General features: G+C 32.5%; 1 protein-coding gene across 3 annotated transcripts in view; it reads right to left on the bottom strand.

The window, feature by feature from the left end:
* Positions 1-15,570, bottom strand: part of Egfr (Epidermal growth factor receptor) — a 110,016-nt gene that overhangs the window by 31,095 nt on the left and 63,351 nt on the right. The window contains exon 1 of one of the 3 annotated variants that reach the window (XM_008193271.3): positions 15,270-15,427. The exons of the other annotated variants lie outside the window; for them this stretch is intronic. The gene's annotated coding sequence lies outside the window, so the exon portion shown is untranslated. Of the gene's footprint in view, positions 1-15,269; positions 15,428-15,570 lie in introns of those variants that run through there. 3 annotated transcript variants of the gene reach the window in all.

Genomic DNA, 15,570 nt, shown 5'->3' with positions numbered 1-15,570 from the left:
TTTAGAATAACACGAATTTTTTGGTTTTTGGTCTGAAATTGTCAGCGTATTTCAGCGAAACAATTCAACATTCCGAAGCGATTTCTAACTAATGAACACAAATATTCGTCGTTTTCAGCAGAATTGAACAATTTTTGATCGATTTTTCCTTTTTTTTTTGCACGAAAATCCGTTGGAAACCAACATATTTCAGGAATATTTACGTAAGAGTTACGGTGCCTTTAAGAAATTTTGGTCGTTTTCGGTCGAATTAACGCAATTGCCAAACGGTTTTGTCCATTTTTCAAGTCCAAAAATCGTAGTTTCCAGTAAAGATAACGCAATTTGAACGTATTTTTAGGAAAAAAATTAAAAAACTTGCAAACAGTCAACTGAGTAAAAAATGTGTAAATAAAAAATTTCAGTTCATTCGGAATTTTGGAAAACAGAAACCGTCGCAAATGCCAATAAAATTCAAGATGTGACCCTCTTTTCTCCAGCTTATGTAACATTTCGAGAGTCAATAAAGGCCCAAAAATGGTCCCAATTCTCGGCCGCCCGCGACCCACCTGCACTTTTATGACGTGGTCGCGTCAATTCCGAGCCGACGACAACTCGGAACAGGCTGTTAGGTGCATTATTCAGCCCACTTCGGCCATCCTTGACTACGGTAACGACAATTGTGGTCGTGGGCGTCCTCCGCCGGCTTTCTATTCTTTCTTATCTTTCCCTTGTGATGATTGATGGAAAGCATCGCCGATCGGGTTTCCGTTGTCACTCACCGTTGAAGTCTCTCGACAACACGGCTCGTCTCCCGATCACAATTCAATTTTTCCTCGTCTTTTATTGTTTTAATTGAAGGCGCGTGGCCTTGGTCTCTCTTCGTGAGGAGCGATTGGAATATTTGAATTATCGCACCGACACGATTGGTCCATTAACTGTGTACATTCTTTATCGCCGCTAATCGTGAGAAATATGTATTTGTAGGGACGTTGACATTTGCGCTGAATGCCCGCAAACGCACTATTTTCGATATTGAATTGACGGAGAAGAGACGTAAATGTCAGATAGTTTCTAATTAATTGTGTAGGTGTTGGCAGGCGCCAACACACTTCTGTGACACCATCACTCACACCAGAATTAGGCAATTTCTCAGCTATTTTCAAGCTGTATTAATGAAATATTCGTCGCAATTCGATGCATCTTCAGCGAAACTACTCCACAGGTCATCGTTTTCAGAAAAAATATCAATTGATTTTGCCCATTTTTAACCAGAAATCGCCACGAAAGTTATTTCAGCGTTTTCCTAGCGACAAACTAACGTATTTCAGAAAAACTCTGAAAATAATGCGATACAGCTTTCCCCAAGTTTCAGTGTTATTTCCACACAAAAATTTATTTTTCAGTGAAAAATCATTGGTTACTCACGTTTTTCACTAAAGCTAAAGCAAAAGTCCATGTTTTCAGGCAAAAAAATGTGTGTACAATTATCTCAAGTTTTCGGTCCAAATAACGACTCAAGGGCTTTTTGACTTTTCAGCAATAAATTACTGCAGATCAAAGCGTATTTCGGCAAAACCATTAAAAAATTGTAATTTTTGACCCAAATTTGAGCAATTGGAGCAAGTTTCAAGTGATTATAAAAAAGCAAATCTGATAAAGATCAGTGGTTTTTTCGAAACTGTTAGCCTTACTGCTTAGCTTCAAATAAAACAAAAAAAAAAGTCCGTTTTGGTTAAAATCTCAAGAAATTATTGAAAATTAAAGAAATTAGTGCACAAATCATTTTAAGAAAAAATAAATTTCCCAAACAATTTAGCCCGTTTTTCTGTGAGGTATCACTTTATACCAACATACTAGATGATGTAAAAAAACATCTGAAAATGTTGATTTTTTCGGAAGATCTAACATAATGTAAGCTTTCTGTAGGCAATTTTGCTCGTTTTTGAATGAGAAATCATTGAAAATTAACTCATTTTTGAAATATTTCTGGCCAATTTTCAGCGAAAGTAGTGCAAAATTCTTCATTTTCATGCAGTATAAAGAGTCTTGGAAAATTTTTTAAGTAAATAATTGATTTCAGTAAAACTAATGAAAAAATCGCCGTTTTCAGCAGTTCTAAGACGATTTCGACAAGAAATCATTGAAACTTTTAAGAAAATCAGTGTACAATTTGTAATTTACACTATTTATTATGATTATTACAAAATTCCTTTAAAATTTATAAAAATATACATAGAGTCAAGAGCTATTTATAGCAATGTACTTAGATAATACAACTTTGTAATTATTTTTAATATTTTATTTCAATACCTAATAATATTATCTCATCAAATCATCACAATGGAATTCAAGGCAAAATAGGAAATCTTACAGATGTAAAGATTAATGAAAAGAAAAATGAGTCAGCCTTGTCTAAAAGCAAAAATTTTTCTTTTTTGATTTGACTCTTTGGTAAAAATGCTACACTTTTAGTTTTTTAATTTGATTTTTAAGGCAATCCTTGATAAAAAATATCACCATAGTTGGAGATTTTTTTAGCTTGTTCGTAAAATTATAATGCAGCAAATTTGTGACATAAACTGATCCAAAAACATTAAAATTCCAAATGATAAAAATAAAAAATAAAATAAAAACAAAGAAATCTCCAGTAAAGAAAAGAAAAATTTTTCTGTGTATTAAAAATATTACAGAATTCCTTCAGATTCATAAAAATAAATATAGAGTCAAGAGCTATTTATAGCAATCTACTTAACATCAAACCGCAAAAAATACAACTTTGTAATTATTTTTTAATATTTTATTTCAATACTTAGTAATAATATTACAGATGTAAGAATATTAAATAAAAGAAAAATTACTTAGCTTCGTCTAAAATCAAAAACCTCTGTCTCTTAACTGGAAAAATAAGTGGTCGTTTGTTATCGCTTTTTAAAATTTCGGTAAAAATCAGATACCTCTACAAAAAAATAGTTTTTTAATTTTATTTTTGGGGCAATCCTTAATAAAAAAATTAACCATTGATTTTTTTTCGATTCGTATGTAGGACTATAATATCATATAATTTCCAAAGTATCATCTGCATTTTGACATTTTTCGTTTCTTTTATTGAAATGATAAAAGAAATTAAAAGCTCCGTGAAAAACTCATAAAACTAGTTTTCATGACTTTACAAATGTTCCTTAAAACCCCTTAACGTTTTTCGATCAGTTGAGTTCGAATTCTTCAAATTTCAAATTTTTTAGAGAAAATGGTACCTTTTGGCTACCTTCAGCCATTTTTGAAATTAGAAAGAATAAATTTCGATAATTCATAGAATCAATAATTAGGTTTAAAAATACCGTCACATTTAAGCTTGAATTAGCTTTTTATGCAACGTGTTTGTGGTTTATTTTTGTTATTTAAATTCATTTAATTTTCATATTTACGTGAATCGTTTCTTAAGTAAGCAGTTCTAAGACGATTTCGACAAGAAATCATTAAAACTTTCAAGAAAATTAGCGTACAAATTGTTTCAGGCAAAATAACGCGTTTGGACTATATATTTTTAAACATTTGGTCCAAGTTTTAACTGGATATCCGAAGAGGTATCATTTAAATGAACGTATTTTAGCAATACTGATGCAAAAAATCAACGTTTTTCGACCAAGCAACACCTCAAAAAATTGTTCTTTCCGGTAGGTAAACCTAACACAATGTGGGCTTTCTATAAAAAAATTCTCGTTTTTGAACGAGAAATCATTGGAAATCAACGCATTTTTGCAAAATAAGTAATTTTAAAAAAATAATCCGATTTGCCATATTCCAACTAATTTTCAGCGAATATAGTGCAAAAATCTTCAACTTCAGGCAACATAACGGGCCTTCGAAACAATCTTTAAGTAAATAATTTATTTCAGTAAAACTAATGGAAATATCGCCGTTTTCAGCAGCAGTTCTAAGGCGATTTCGACAAGAAATCAATGAAACTTCTAAGGAAATCAGTGTACAAATTGTTTTCAGGCAAAATAACACGTTTTGCTATTTATTTTCAAAAATTTGGTACGATTTTTAAGTGGATATCCGAAAAGGTATAATTTATGTCAACGTATTTCAGCAGAACTGATGCAAAAAATCAACGTTTTTCAACCAAAAAACACCTGAAAATTCTCCTTTCCGGTAACACAATTTGAGCTTTCTGTACGCGATTTTCACACTTTTAGACGATAAATCGTAGCAAATCAACAAAATAATTCCATTTTAAATATTTTCTACCGATTTCCAGCGAAGATAGCGCACTTCGTTTTCAGACAATATCAACGACATTTTTAACTTTAAAACAATTTCTAAGTGAATAATATAGTAAATATTTCAATATTTTAGTAAAACTAACAGACAAATCGTCGTTTTCAGCAGTTTTAAAGCGACTTAAGTTATATCTTTCAGCAATAAGCATTGAAAATTTTAATGAAATTAGTGCATAAATCACAAAAAAACGCATTTTGAACAAACAATATGGATTATTTTTCAGCGAGAAATCATTGTCTCTCAACATATTTCAGCAAAACTTTTTTCAGCCAAACAGCTAAAATATTGTCCTTTCGGGTAGAATTAACGCAATTTGAGCTTTTTGTAAGAAATTTTTCTCGTTTTTGAACGATTTCAGCAACATTAAGTGTACAAATCGTCCTTCTGAGAAAAAATTATACAATTTGCGTTATTTCCAAGTGATTTTCAGCAACTCCGAAGCGTTTTCTAAGGCAACAATCTATTTCAACAAAGTAAAAGCGTTTTTTTTTTCAGCAGATATGAGATAACTGTCGTTTTCGGTCAATTAACACTACTCCTGAAAGCTTTCAGAGTTCATAATTTCAGGCAAACCAACGCACGTGAAAAGTGTCTATTATTGTTGGTAATCACCGTAAATCAACGATTTTCAGTGAAACATCTGAAAAATTTGTCGTTTTCCTTAAAGTAATGCAATTTGAGCAATTCCTGAGAGATTTTGCTCGAAGTAAACGTTTTTAAAAAAATCGACATGATTGTAGCTGTTTTGAAGCGATTTTTTTAAATGCTTTGCAGCAATTTCCCACCTTTGAAGATTCCACGTATTGCCATTAAAACCTCGCCGTGGGTGTAAGCAGCGCCAATGTTCGAAAATTATCGGTTACACTTCGATCTTCGTCGATTATCCTCTAACCTCGAGCACATTTTTTCGTTGGAATGACGCGGTCCCAGAATTCGGTCCTCACGGAGCGCATTTACAGCATTTATTTAAATTAAGAAAAAAAAAAACGATAATTCCAAGTTAGAAATTAGTTAAATATTCAAATGTGAGGACGCGTGCGAAGCTCGACTTTTTCCCGATCAGAGAGCGGATTCCGGATCGCTCCAAAACGGGAATTTCTAAATGAAATTACGCTCGGCCTTCCTCGACTTGTTGCTAAATATGGCGAAAACGACTTACACTAATGCATATATATCGTACAACTTATAACGCGAATTAGTAAACACGGTGAAATGCGTCTTTCTTTTGCACTGGATGGCGCCGGAAAGGTGCGAGCTGAGGTACACCCCTAACACGGGTTTTTTTGCTCTTTGATTTGTGGTGAGAATAGATTATTAGATGACGAGAAACGTGTAATTAAAGACGCTTTGTTCTTTTTCGAGTTGAGAGGTTGTACCTGGGCCCCGGTTTCGCCCAAGGAGGTCGGGCTCGGCTCAAGACGAGCTGCTACACATGTAGACAAGGCAGGAGAACATAAAAACGATCATCATTTTATCTATAAGATGATTTTCTCATATACACAAGGCGAATCTGCTAAATTATACTTTTACTAACTCACATTATTTTATTATTTTTTTCTCTATGACATATAAAGTTTTTCCAATATGTTGTACTAATCCTTGAAATAAAAATTAATTAATTGATTAGTTAACAGTAAGTCGCTACAAAAGATTTGTTCTTTTTCTTAATTTTAAACAATAAATCCGTTAAAAGATAATTAAAAAATAATTAGACATTAAAAATTCAAATAAACACAATTTTGAAACTTGTAACAATTTTTTTAATTATTTTTTGTTCGAGAGATAGGACAATATTTAAACATCTTTTGTTTCATAATGACTCTGATCGTAAAATTTCGATTAAAGAATATTTTTGATTAATTATGATTTTAATTACAAGGGCTTGTAGAAAAATTCTGAAAAAATTTACATGAATCGAGAAGAAAACGCTGATTTCTGTGTGTGGATTACTGTTTTCGGTTCGTTTTTTTTAATAAGGAAGCTGAAAGTTGTTTTAAAGATATTAATTATCACCGAAAATTTAAGTGCACAGAGTCTAGCATTCAAAGATAAAAGTTTTAATACAAGAAATACAAAAAAGTAAACAATTTTTTTATTCACTACACAAAAAATGTGAAATATTTCTTTGTCCTCTAAGTGAAACATAAATAGTTTGTTTCCATTACCTCTTCTGATTCGAAATATAATTCAAATTTGACAGTGAAATATTGTCAAAATAAGTTGAAAAACTTGTTATGACCTGACCTGACCTGACCTGACCTGGCCAGGTTTTATTGCTTTTGGCTTTTTTGCACTTAACAGAAAAAACGCTGATTTCAAAAACAAGCAAAAAAAGTACTAGATTTAAATTTATTGTATCAGTTTTTCAGTTTATATATATATATATATATATATATATATATATATATATATATATATATATATTCGTATGACAGAAAAAAAAGGACAATAGTACATTGTACATAGAAGAAATCACAAAACTTTTATAGTAGATAACCAAATTTTAGCTTCTGGCGACAGTTGACGGATTTTCAGTTTTTATGATTTTCAGTTAGAAACTCAATTCGCGACATATTGTCAAAATAAGTTGAAAAACTTATTATATAATGACCTGACCTGACCAGGTTTCATAGATTTTTGGCTCTTATGCACTTGACACAAAAAAACTAATTTCAAAACAAGCAAAAAAGAGCACTAGATTTTAATTTATTGTATTAATTTTTCACTTTTTACGTTTTTAGTAAGAAATAAATTCTGGAGATTTTTTCAAGTTGAAAAACAGTCGAATTAGCCTCTGATCTAAAAAAAAACACTTATTTCGAAACTCAAAAAGAAAAAAACTTATTATACATAGATATTAGACAATATTTTGATTTTTTTTATACATTTTTGTATACAATCTCAGAATTAGCCACTTAATGCTTAACATAGGTACATAAGATTTCATAGACTTTTGTCCACGTCCTAGTGACCTTTACTGAGTATAAATAAGTCACTTTAGATACGTTTTGTGGCTTTAAAAGTAAACTTTTGTCACTCAATTCATTTAAAATCATCATAATGGTTATTTTCTTGTCTGAACTAAAATTTGATTTCAAAATAAACAAAAAAAAAGTTAAATTACAACAGTATCAATCAATTCCGAAAACTTGGCTGGTTTTTAATTCACAAACTTAAGATATTGCCAAACTATGTGAAAAAAACTAAGCTAAAAAAACACTTTTCGAAAATTTTCCAACAAAAATATTAAAAACTTATCATAGACGTTAAATACAACTTCATTCTTCCTTTTATACAATAATTTCATATAATTCCAAAATTTGTTAGTTGGTGTTGACATACAGGGTGTCCATTTTTCGAGCTCCAACATAAGGATCTAAGTAATTATAAGATATACAAGATTAGGGCAAAGTAGCCCATTTGTAATCTGAACTATTATCTGAAAGAAAATTGAATGTGGTATTTTTAGTTTTTGAATAATTATTAAAAAAAACAAAAATTTGTAAAAAAACGATTTTGTCCAATAATTCAAAAACTAAAAATGACACATCCAATTTTCTTTCAGATAATTGTTCAGCATAAAAATGAGTAACTTTGCCCTAATTTAATATGTATTTCTTATAATAACTGAGATCCCCATGATGGGGCTCAAGAAACGGACACCCTGTATACCAGGTTTCATAGCCTTTTGTTCATGTCCTAGTGACTTTGAACTGAAAATCCTTTTGTGATTTAATTTCCTTAGTTTTTCAACTTGCTGAGTAATTTTAATAGAAACCAGCAGTCAGTGATGCCAACTGTAGTTAAAAACGCACATTCCCTAATAAATATCGGTCGTGTTTCACGTGCCATTTCATATCTGCCGTAATTAGCCATAAATCGTGGCGTGTGGTCCGATTAGCTGCGATTAAAAACCAAATGAACGCGATCCTATCTGCCAGCCGTCACAAAGTTTGAATTATGCGCGCCTATGGCGGCCATTAATCCCGTTTGAATTTTTGCCGCCATTCCACCCCGACCTGATTCGTTGGCGGGCATTTAAACTAGCACCACGTGACGATGCAATTGCAACACTACGTCTAGTAGGCGTTGGATTTCTCCAGGCTCCTACGACACGTATTCTAGTCCGGCCTACGCCGTCTACGATTATGGTGCACGTGCCACTCGACCCCCGATTCGGTCTAGTCGGCCTTGGAGGGAAAAATGTTTGAACAAATAGACGCGCCCTTAAGACGCTAATTAGAAGCGCCATTGCAGCTGCGCATTCCACATTTGGGGACAAACAAAGATAAAAAAGTAACTAACTCTTCGTGGCTTAATAATGAACTAATCAAGTCGGTGTAATAAAGCTCGGGATGAAGTGTTTTTAATTGCGGCAATTCGCTTTGTGGCCAACACTTGGATGAATTATTACTTTCATAAGTTGTTTTTTTTTTTTTTTGAAAGGATGGGATTTTTAATTTCGTCGGATTAAAATGCGCACAGTGAAAGGTGCTTCGGCGGTCTTTTAACGGATAAAGCCGTATTTAGGGCATCAATAAAGATGTTTGTCAATTTTGTCGTGCATTCCGATGGCTTCTGGTACATTAGTACAGTTTTTGCGTCATCAGCCGGACACTGACCGAAAAGTGACACCAAATCTCAACATTGAGACAATTTGGGCTCATTATGTATTTTTCCACCTTACTATATTCGTATCTTATTAGATGAGTTATAAAATGTTCTATTGTGGCACTCCTTCGTCGTGCTCCAACAGCATGAGTGCCACAATTAAGTCTTAAAAAAGTATTTATCTTCACGTTCTCGCCTTATTCTATAAGAGCTGATTGTGTTTTTTCAGAGAACTGTGTTTAAGTAACTTATAAAATTCGTACCTTTGTTAAGAAAAAGTTATTTTTTAGAAAAATTTTATTTTGTCTACATTTTAATACAATTTTAACTCATTGTTTCTACATATTTTCGCCATATTTTTTCAATTTGTAAATAATAACCCATATTTTTGTTTACAATTTTTAATAGTATACTCCTTTATCTTTCTGGTAATAAAAAAAATAAATAAATAAAAAAATTGTATCTTTTGTTATTGCCTCATTCTATAAGAGACAATTGTTATTTACATTTTGTTTGAAATAATTAGAATGAAAATGGTTCAGAACAGAAAATAAAACCATTTGTGTAAGATAACTTTTTTTTAATATCTACTTATCAAAAAAGAAACAAATGTGTTATCAAAAACACTAAATAAAAATGTCAATTGCCATAAAAAATCAAAAATGACATCATTTCTCAAAAACCAATAACAACATAAATTATGAAATAATGTCAAAATGTAGTATGTGCTATTTACAAAAATAAAAACGACCTGCTCAAAAATAAAAAAGCAATAACAAAGATTTCAATTTTATTCGACACTGTATACATAATTTTGTGTTAATAATTTAGCCTAAGATAATTAATATATACAAAAACCTAAACAGAAAAATAAAAAAAATAACACCTTAAAAAATAAGGCAGTGTAATATTACCAATTTTTTTTATTTTACTTTTACTTTATTCTTTTCTTACATGTAGGTACTTACCAGAAAGATCTAGAAATAAAAAATTGAAGTAATTACTTAAATCTCGTCACTAATATTGCGAAGATTTTTTTGAAAAGTCATTAATTTGGTGCATTACTTTTAGTTCAATTTGAATGAAACCACTTGCTGGATATTTGGTATGTTTTGTGATTTGCGGGACTAAAATAATAATTAATTTATGAAAACAAAAAGATGTACAGTCACGATCAAAAAGAATGACACCCCTACCAACCGGGCTGGATATCAAGTCCGATTAAAGTCTTTTAGGTCATAAATCTCAACAAAATAGTTTATAAACTGTCCAATATATAGCTAGTTTATAAACTAGCCAAACGTATGTGGGTGCGGTTTTAGGGGTGTCATTCTTTTTGATCGTGGCTGTACCTACATATTTGTTTAATTTTAAGACTAAGATAAAAGTTAGTGTCTGGCTCAAATTAGGCCGAATTCGGCCACTTGATTTGACAAAATCAAATAAAAAACCAAATTCAATAATTTTTGCAAAATTGTTTCGCTCGACCAAACTGACTAAAAAAAACAGCTACGCACGTGTAAGTATAAATAAAACTGCTCTTTAACCCACTCAGAACAATAAAAGGCACATTTTGTGCCGCGACCGAATTAATTTAAATTAGTATCAATTTGCGTAAAAAACTGAAATAAACAAACCCACACCGAATTCTTTAACATTTTTAAACATTACATCCAAATTAAACAACAGTGAACCGAATAGTAAAGTGATAAGAATCTCAAACAATCTCCCATGTGATAAAATGAGACAAAATTATATAATATGATAAAAGAGCGAGATAATGAGGTCGTGTACATGTCTTTGCCCACGACACAGCAAAATTCGAAACTCCAGCAACAGGAGTGAAATACTTGGATTATAATAAATAATAAAACAGCCAAGGCGAGAATAAGTTGTCATTAATCATGCGATCACCTCGTCAAATAGTAAATTATCATAAACAGCGTTGTCAATAGTCATTGAAACCGTGCCTTCTGTACCAAACGCTCTATTCATTTACAGTTAATTGAATTCCATTATTTTAAACACGACATTTGACTTAATCAAACAACGCAGGTCTATTTTTAGCCTGCAAAAATTTATAACCTTTCCATTGTTCGCCGATGAATTGTTCGCAAACAACAAAACAGAAAAAATTTGCAAAATTTGAAACAGTCCGGGCCTGCGCGGCTCCATATGGCCGCTGTTTCCAATTTAGCGAATCCGCGAACCATTTATCTTAAGTCTCGACTTTCGAGTCTTGTATTGTGTTTCTTTGGTCGAAATTCCGTTCGAAAAACGTTCGGAATTTACTTATAATGGCCATCCCCCTGCCCCAGCCGCCATTGTCCACCGCATTGCCGCGTAATTGCGGTAAATAAAATATAATTGCCTCTTGATATGTACAGGAATCCTGACAGGATGAAATATAGCAGGTTTTGAAGTCGCAGTGCCGCGAAAATTCCCCTCGAAAATCGGGATTTTGGGACCACCTGTAGACGCGAAACAAAAACCTGGTATTTGGAGGGTTTGGGCACAATGGGGGTTGTTATCGACTCTTGCTGGGCGACAGGTAGATGCTACAGTTGCACAAACAATGTAATAAAGGGAAGGTTTTAAAGGGGGTTGTCTACTCAAGTGGGCCACAATTTGTTAAGTGGGGTTATTGTTGAGTTAAGTGGACAGGCGCCGGTTTATTTCAATATTTTGCGTTTTTATTGCCAATACAGACGGAGGTAAATGTTTTTATTGCCTGAACAGGAAGTGGAAGTTTTCGACGATGAATGAAAATTTCACATTAGAAGTAGGCCAGTTTCTTTTTATCACTTTCAATCTTTGGCTAGTTCGGTTTGTGGAGATTGTACGATGGAAAAATGCAAATTATTTTTTTGTTTAACAATGTAGCGAATTTATTCTACAGACGTGTAAAACAGAGCTAGGCTTATCTACGTATTACATGAGTTGTAACACGATCTAGCTTGTGACCTTATAAGCGGTATCAATTTTCATTATTAGCTCCAATATATAAACAAACCAAAAAATTGCAGAGTTAAAGCAAATTCGGGGTCAATTCTCAGCGAAATTCTCAGGGAAAAAAATCACGGAGTAGAGAGGAAATAGTAACAAACGAAAAAAATCGTCAAATTAAACCTAATTTTCGGTCAGTTTAACAATTTATTCATCTTCTTTTGTAGAAAGAAACTTAATTATGTCTTAAAATTTCGTCAAAAAAATAGGAAAAAATGCCGAATAAAGGCAAATAAAAATAGTTCGGTCAATTCTGAGCTACAGTCCATTTTGGAACATTTAATTATTTCACACAATCATGTTAAAATTGACCAAAGAATAGTCGAATTAAACCAAATTTCGGTAATTTCCGGGCAACAACGCTCGCTTTTGAGCCAAAAACTGAGTTACTTTAACAAATTTTGGATAAATTCACCAAAAACTAATTAAATTTAAAAAGCTGGCTTTCGGTCAGTCCAGAGCGATTTTTTCAAAAACACAACTAAAAAATCATAGAATTAGTCCTAGATGTTCATTTGATGCCAAAAACTCAATTGCATCAACAAATTTTTGATAAAACCGCCAGAAACTAATCAAATTAATCTGCCTTTCGATTAGATCAGGGCGACTATTTCGAGAAAAATTTGGTCAAAACAAGCCAAAAAAATTGCAGAGTTTAATCAAAATCGGGGTCAGCTCTCAGCGATTTTGTGCGTTTTGAACAATAATTTCGCAAAATTTCAACAAAACAGGGAGGAAAATCACGGAGTAGAAAGGAAATATTAAAATATTTCAGTCAGTACTAATCGATTTAAAAAAAATCAATTATTTAAACAAGAAAAAAAAACGACAAAGTTTTGTAAAACTAATCAAAAAATTGTCGAATTTGATCTAATTCTCGGTCAGTTTTGAACAATTTATTCAGCTCGTTTTGAAGAGAAAAACTGAATAATTTCTTAAACTTTGGTCAAAAAAAAGGAAAAAATCGCACGAATAAGGGCAAATAATAATGATTTCATAGCGATTTTTTTCGACGAAACAAGCCCAAAAATCATGGAAGTAGATCTAGATGTTCTAGTTCTTTTGAAGCCAAAAGCTCAATTACTTAGCCACAAGTAGAAAAATAGATAAATCTGAATTTTACAAAATCCCCATCATTTATTTAACAATTTAAAAAAAAATATGTCCAAAGAGTAAGAAAACCGCAGAGTAACCGATAAATAATGACGAAATTTCGTCAAAATGAGCACAATAAATTGTCGAATATACGTAGATTTTAATGATTTTCCCGCAATCTACTCTGTTTGAAGCCAAAAATTCGATTTAACCAATTTTTAACAAAACAAACAGAAAGAAAGGAAAGAAACGATCAAATAGGTCCGAAAAAATTCGTCAAAACGGACAAGTTTTAGTTAATTTTTTAACAATAATTAAATTGTTCGGCAAAATTTTGTCAAAATAAGTCAAAAAAATTGCCGAATGAAATTCGAATTTTGGTTTTCTGCTTTTTGAAACAAAATCTCAAATAGTGCTTCTCAAAACTTTTGTCAAAAGAAGCAAAAAAATTTATTTCTGAAAAATTTCGTTCATTTTTGAGCCAAAAACAAAATAATTTGGAAAAATTTCGACAAAAATGTTGTTGAAGTTAAGATTACGGTTAAGATTTGAATCAAAGAACTCAATTATTTATATATAATTTTGGTCAAAATGTCGTCAAAATAGGCAGAAATTTTGCCGGCTATGAAAAAATAATACAATATTACAGTCTATTCCAAACAATTTGGCTCATTTTTAAACAATGTCCTTTAAGCATTTAGCATGATTTTATCAAAATAAGTAAAGAAATCGCTGAATTGAATTCAAATTTTGGTCGATTCTGGCCATATGACTTGTTTTTAAGCCAAAAACACTAATATTGTACTAACTTTTCGCCAAAATAAGGAAACAACAATCGTCAAGTAGTAATATAGTAATTCGTTTTTGAGATCGGAAAAATACCATTATACCTACAATTTTGTCAAAACAAGTCAAAAAATCATCGAATTAGATCGAGATTTCAGTCAATTCCCAACGATCTAATTCGTATAAAAGCCAAAAACTCTTATTTATTCAATTTACTTCAAAGTAAGTTGAAAAATCTTCAAAATGGAATTGAATTTCCGTCACTTCTGAGCGACTGAGCCCATTATAAAAAAAGAAACTAAATAATTTCGGGAAAATGTTTTCGTTAAAACAAGCAAATACTCGTAGACTCAGAACTAAAAACAGAAGTACTTTGCCGATTTGTTATTCCGCGATATTTCGTTAATTAAAAAAAAATCGCCCGAATACCCTAAAGTAACTAAAGTAAAGTAATTTTTTTGTCAATTTCGAGCAATTTAGCTTAGTTTTAAACCAGACAATAATTATTTCGAAAAGTTTAGTAAAACTCAGTCAGTTTTAAACGATTTATTTGTTCACTGTTTAACCAAAAACAAAGTTGTGTTACAAGGTTTTGTCAAAACAAGCACAAAAATTGCCGAAGTAAATCCCAATTTCGACAAGCAAAAAGCAAACCAAATCAAGTCGGGAGCAGTGTTGCCAGTTTATTTTCAAAATCAGACGACAAAAAACACAACATTTGTGCCACAAAAAAAAATAAAATAAAATACAAAACTAAATATGTATGATAGCCCGGTGTTAAAATCTGAAATTATAGTCTTGACACTTTTCGGTTAGCTAGTTAGATCGGTGGTGCGATAAGGCAACAAGACAGCTAAAAAATTCTTTCCCAGTGTATGACAGGGATTTATGTCCTTTTTAAAATTCCTCTCCCCTTGATTTGTCCAGTTTAGGTAAAAAAATCAAAGTTCAAAAGCACACTGCTTTCACCATCTGAGTTATACGGTCCGGCCAAGCCTCCCGACACTGATTTGAAGTTTCATAAAATACTCGTAAAATTACCAATTTCAAACCGGCCAAGTCCGCCTTTTATCTCTTCTTCACAAGCCTATCTCTGGCGAATATCTATCAGATCTTGTCTTGTTAAGGGCCGAGTGTTCGGAATTCGGTTGGTACCCGTGTTCGCCGGTTGTTCCGCATAATGTAACCACCAGATTGATGTAAACCCGATAGTATTGTCTGACGATGACAGACGCTTGTTTTGAAATTAAAAAAAACCCAAAACACAATTTTTTAACTCGGCTTAATGTGGGCCGCAAAATCGCGCCCACATTCGAATTTTTTTCCACCACCAGCAAACAGGAAATGGCAATGCTACGACGAATTTGTGAAAGAAACCGCCCACGGCCCACGTTGACTGTCCCACTTTGCTCTCTATTGTTTATTCAAGAAATACTACGCGGCCTCAAAAATCACACCAAGGTCTACCAGAATCGAAAAGCGGGCGATTTCAAAATATGACGTACCTTCTACCCCCACCCCTACAAACACGGCCAACTGGGATGCACCACCAAAGACACCGAAACGAACATCACACAGCGAAAATTCGAAAAATGTGCGCACAACGAACGAACTGATCTCCGGTTTCTTAGCAACTGGTTGCTGGACTTCTCTCGGAACAATGCGAGAGGTGGTAAAGGTAAGATTGTGTGTCTAACTCGGGTTTTCGTTGGGTTTGTTATCGTGTGGGTATCAGAGTGTGCTGCGGCGGCAGGTTTCGTTTGTTTTCATTTAGATGTCGATGGCTTAGACCGACTTACATGTGTC

The sequence above is a fragment of the Tribolium castaneum genome, chromosome 1, assembly GCF_031307605.1.
Source record: "Tribolium castaneum strain GA2 chromosome 1, icTriCast1.1, whole genome shotgun sequence".
Classification (NCBI taxonomy): domain Eukaryota; kingdom Metazoa; phylum Arthropoda; class Insecta; order Coleoptera; family Tenebrionidae; genus Tribolium; species Tribolium castaneum.
Note: the sequence above shows the minus strand (reverse complement) of the source record. Positions and strands in the feature narration are given on the sequence as shown.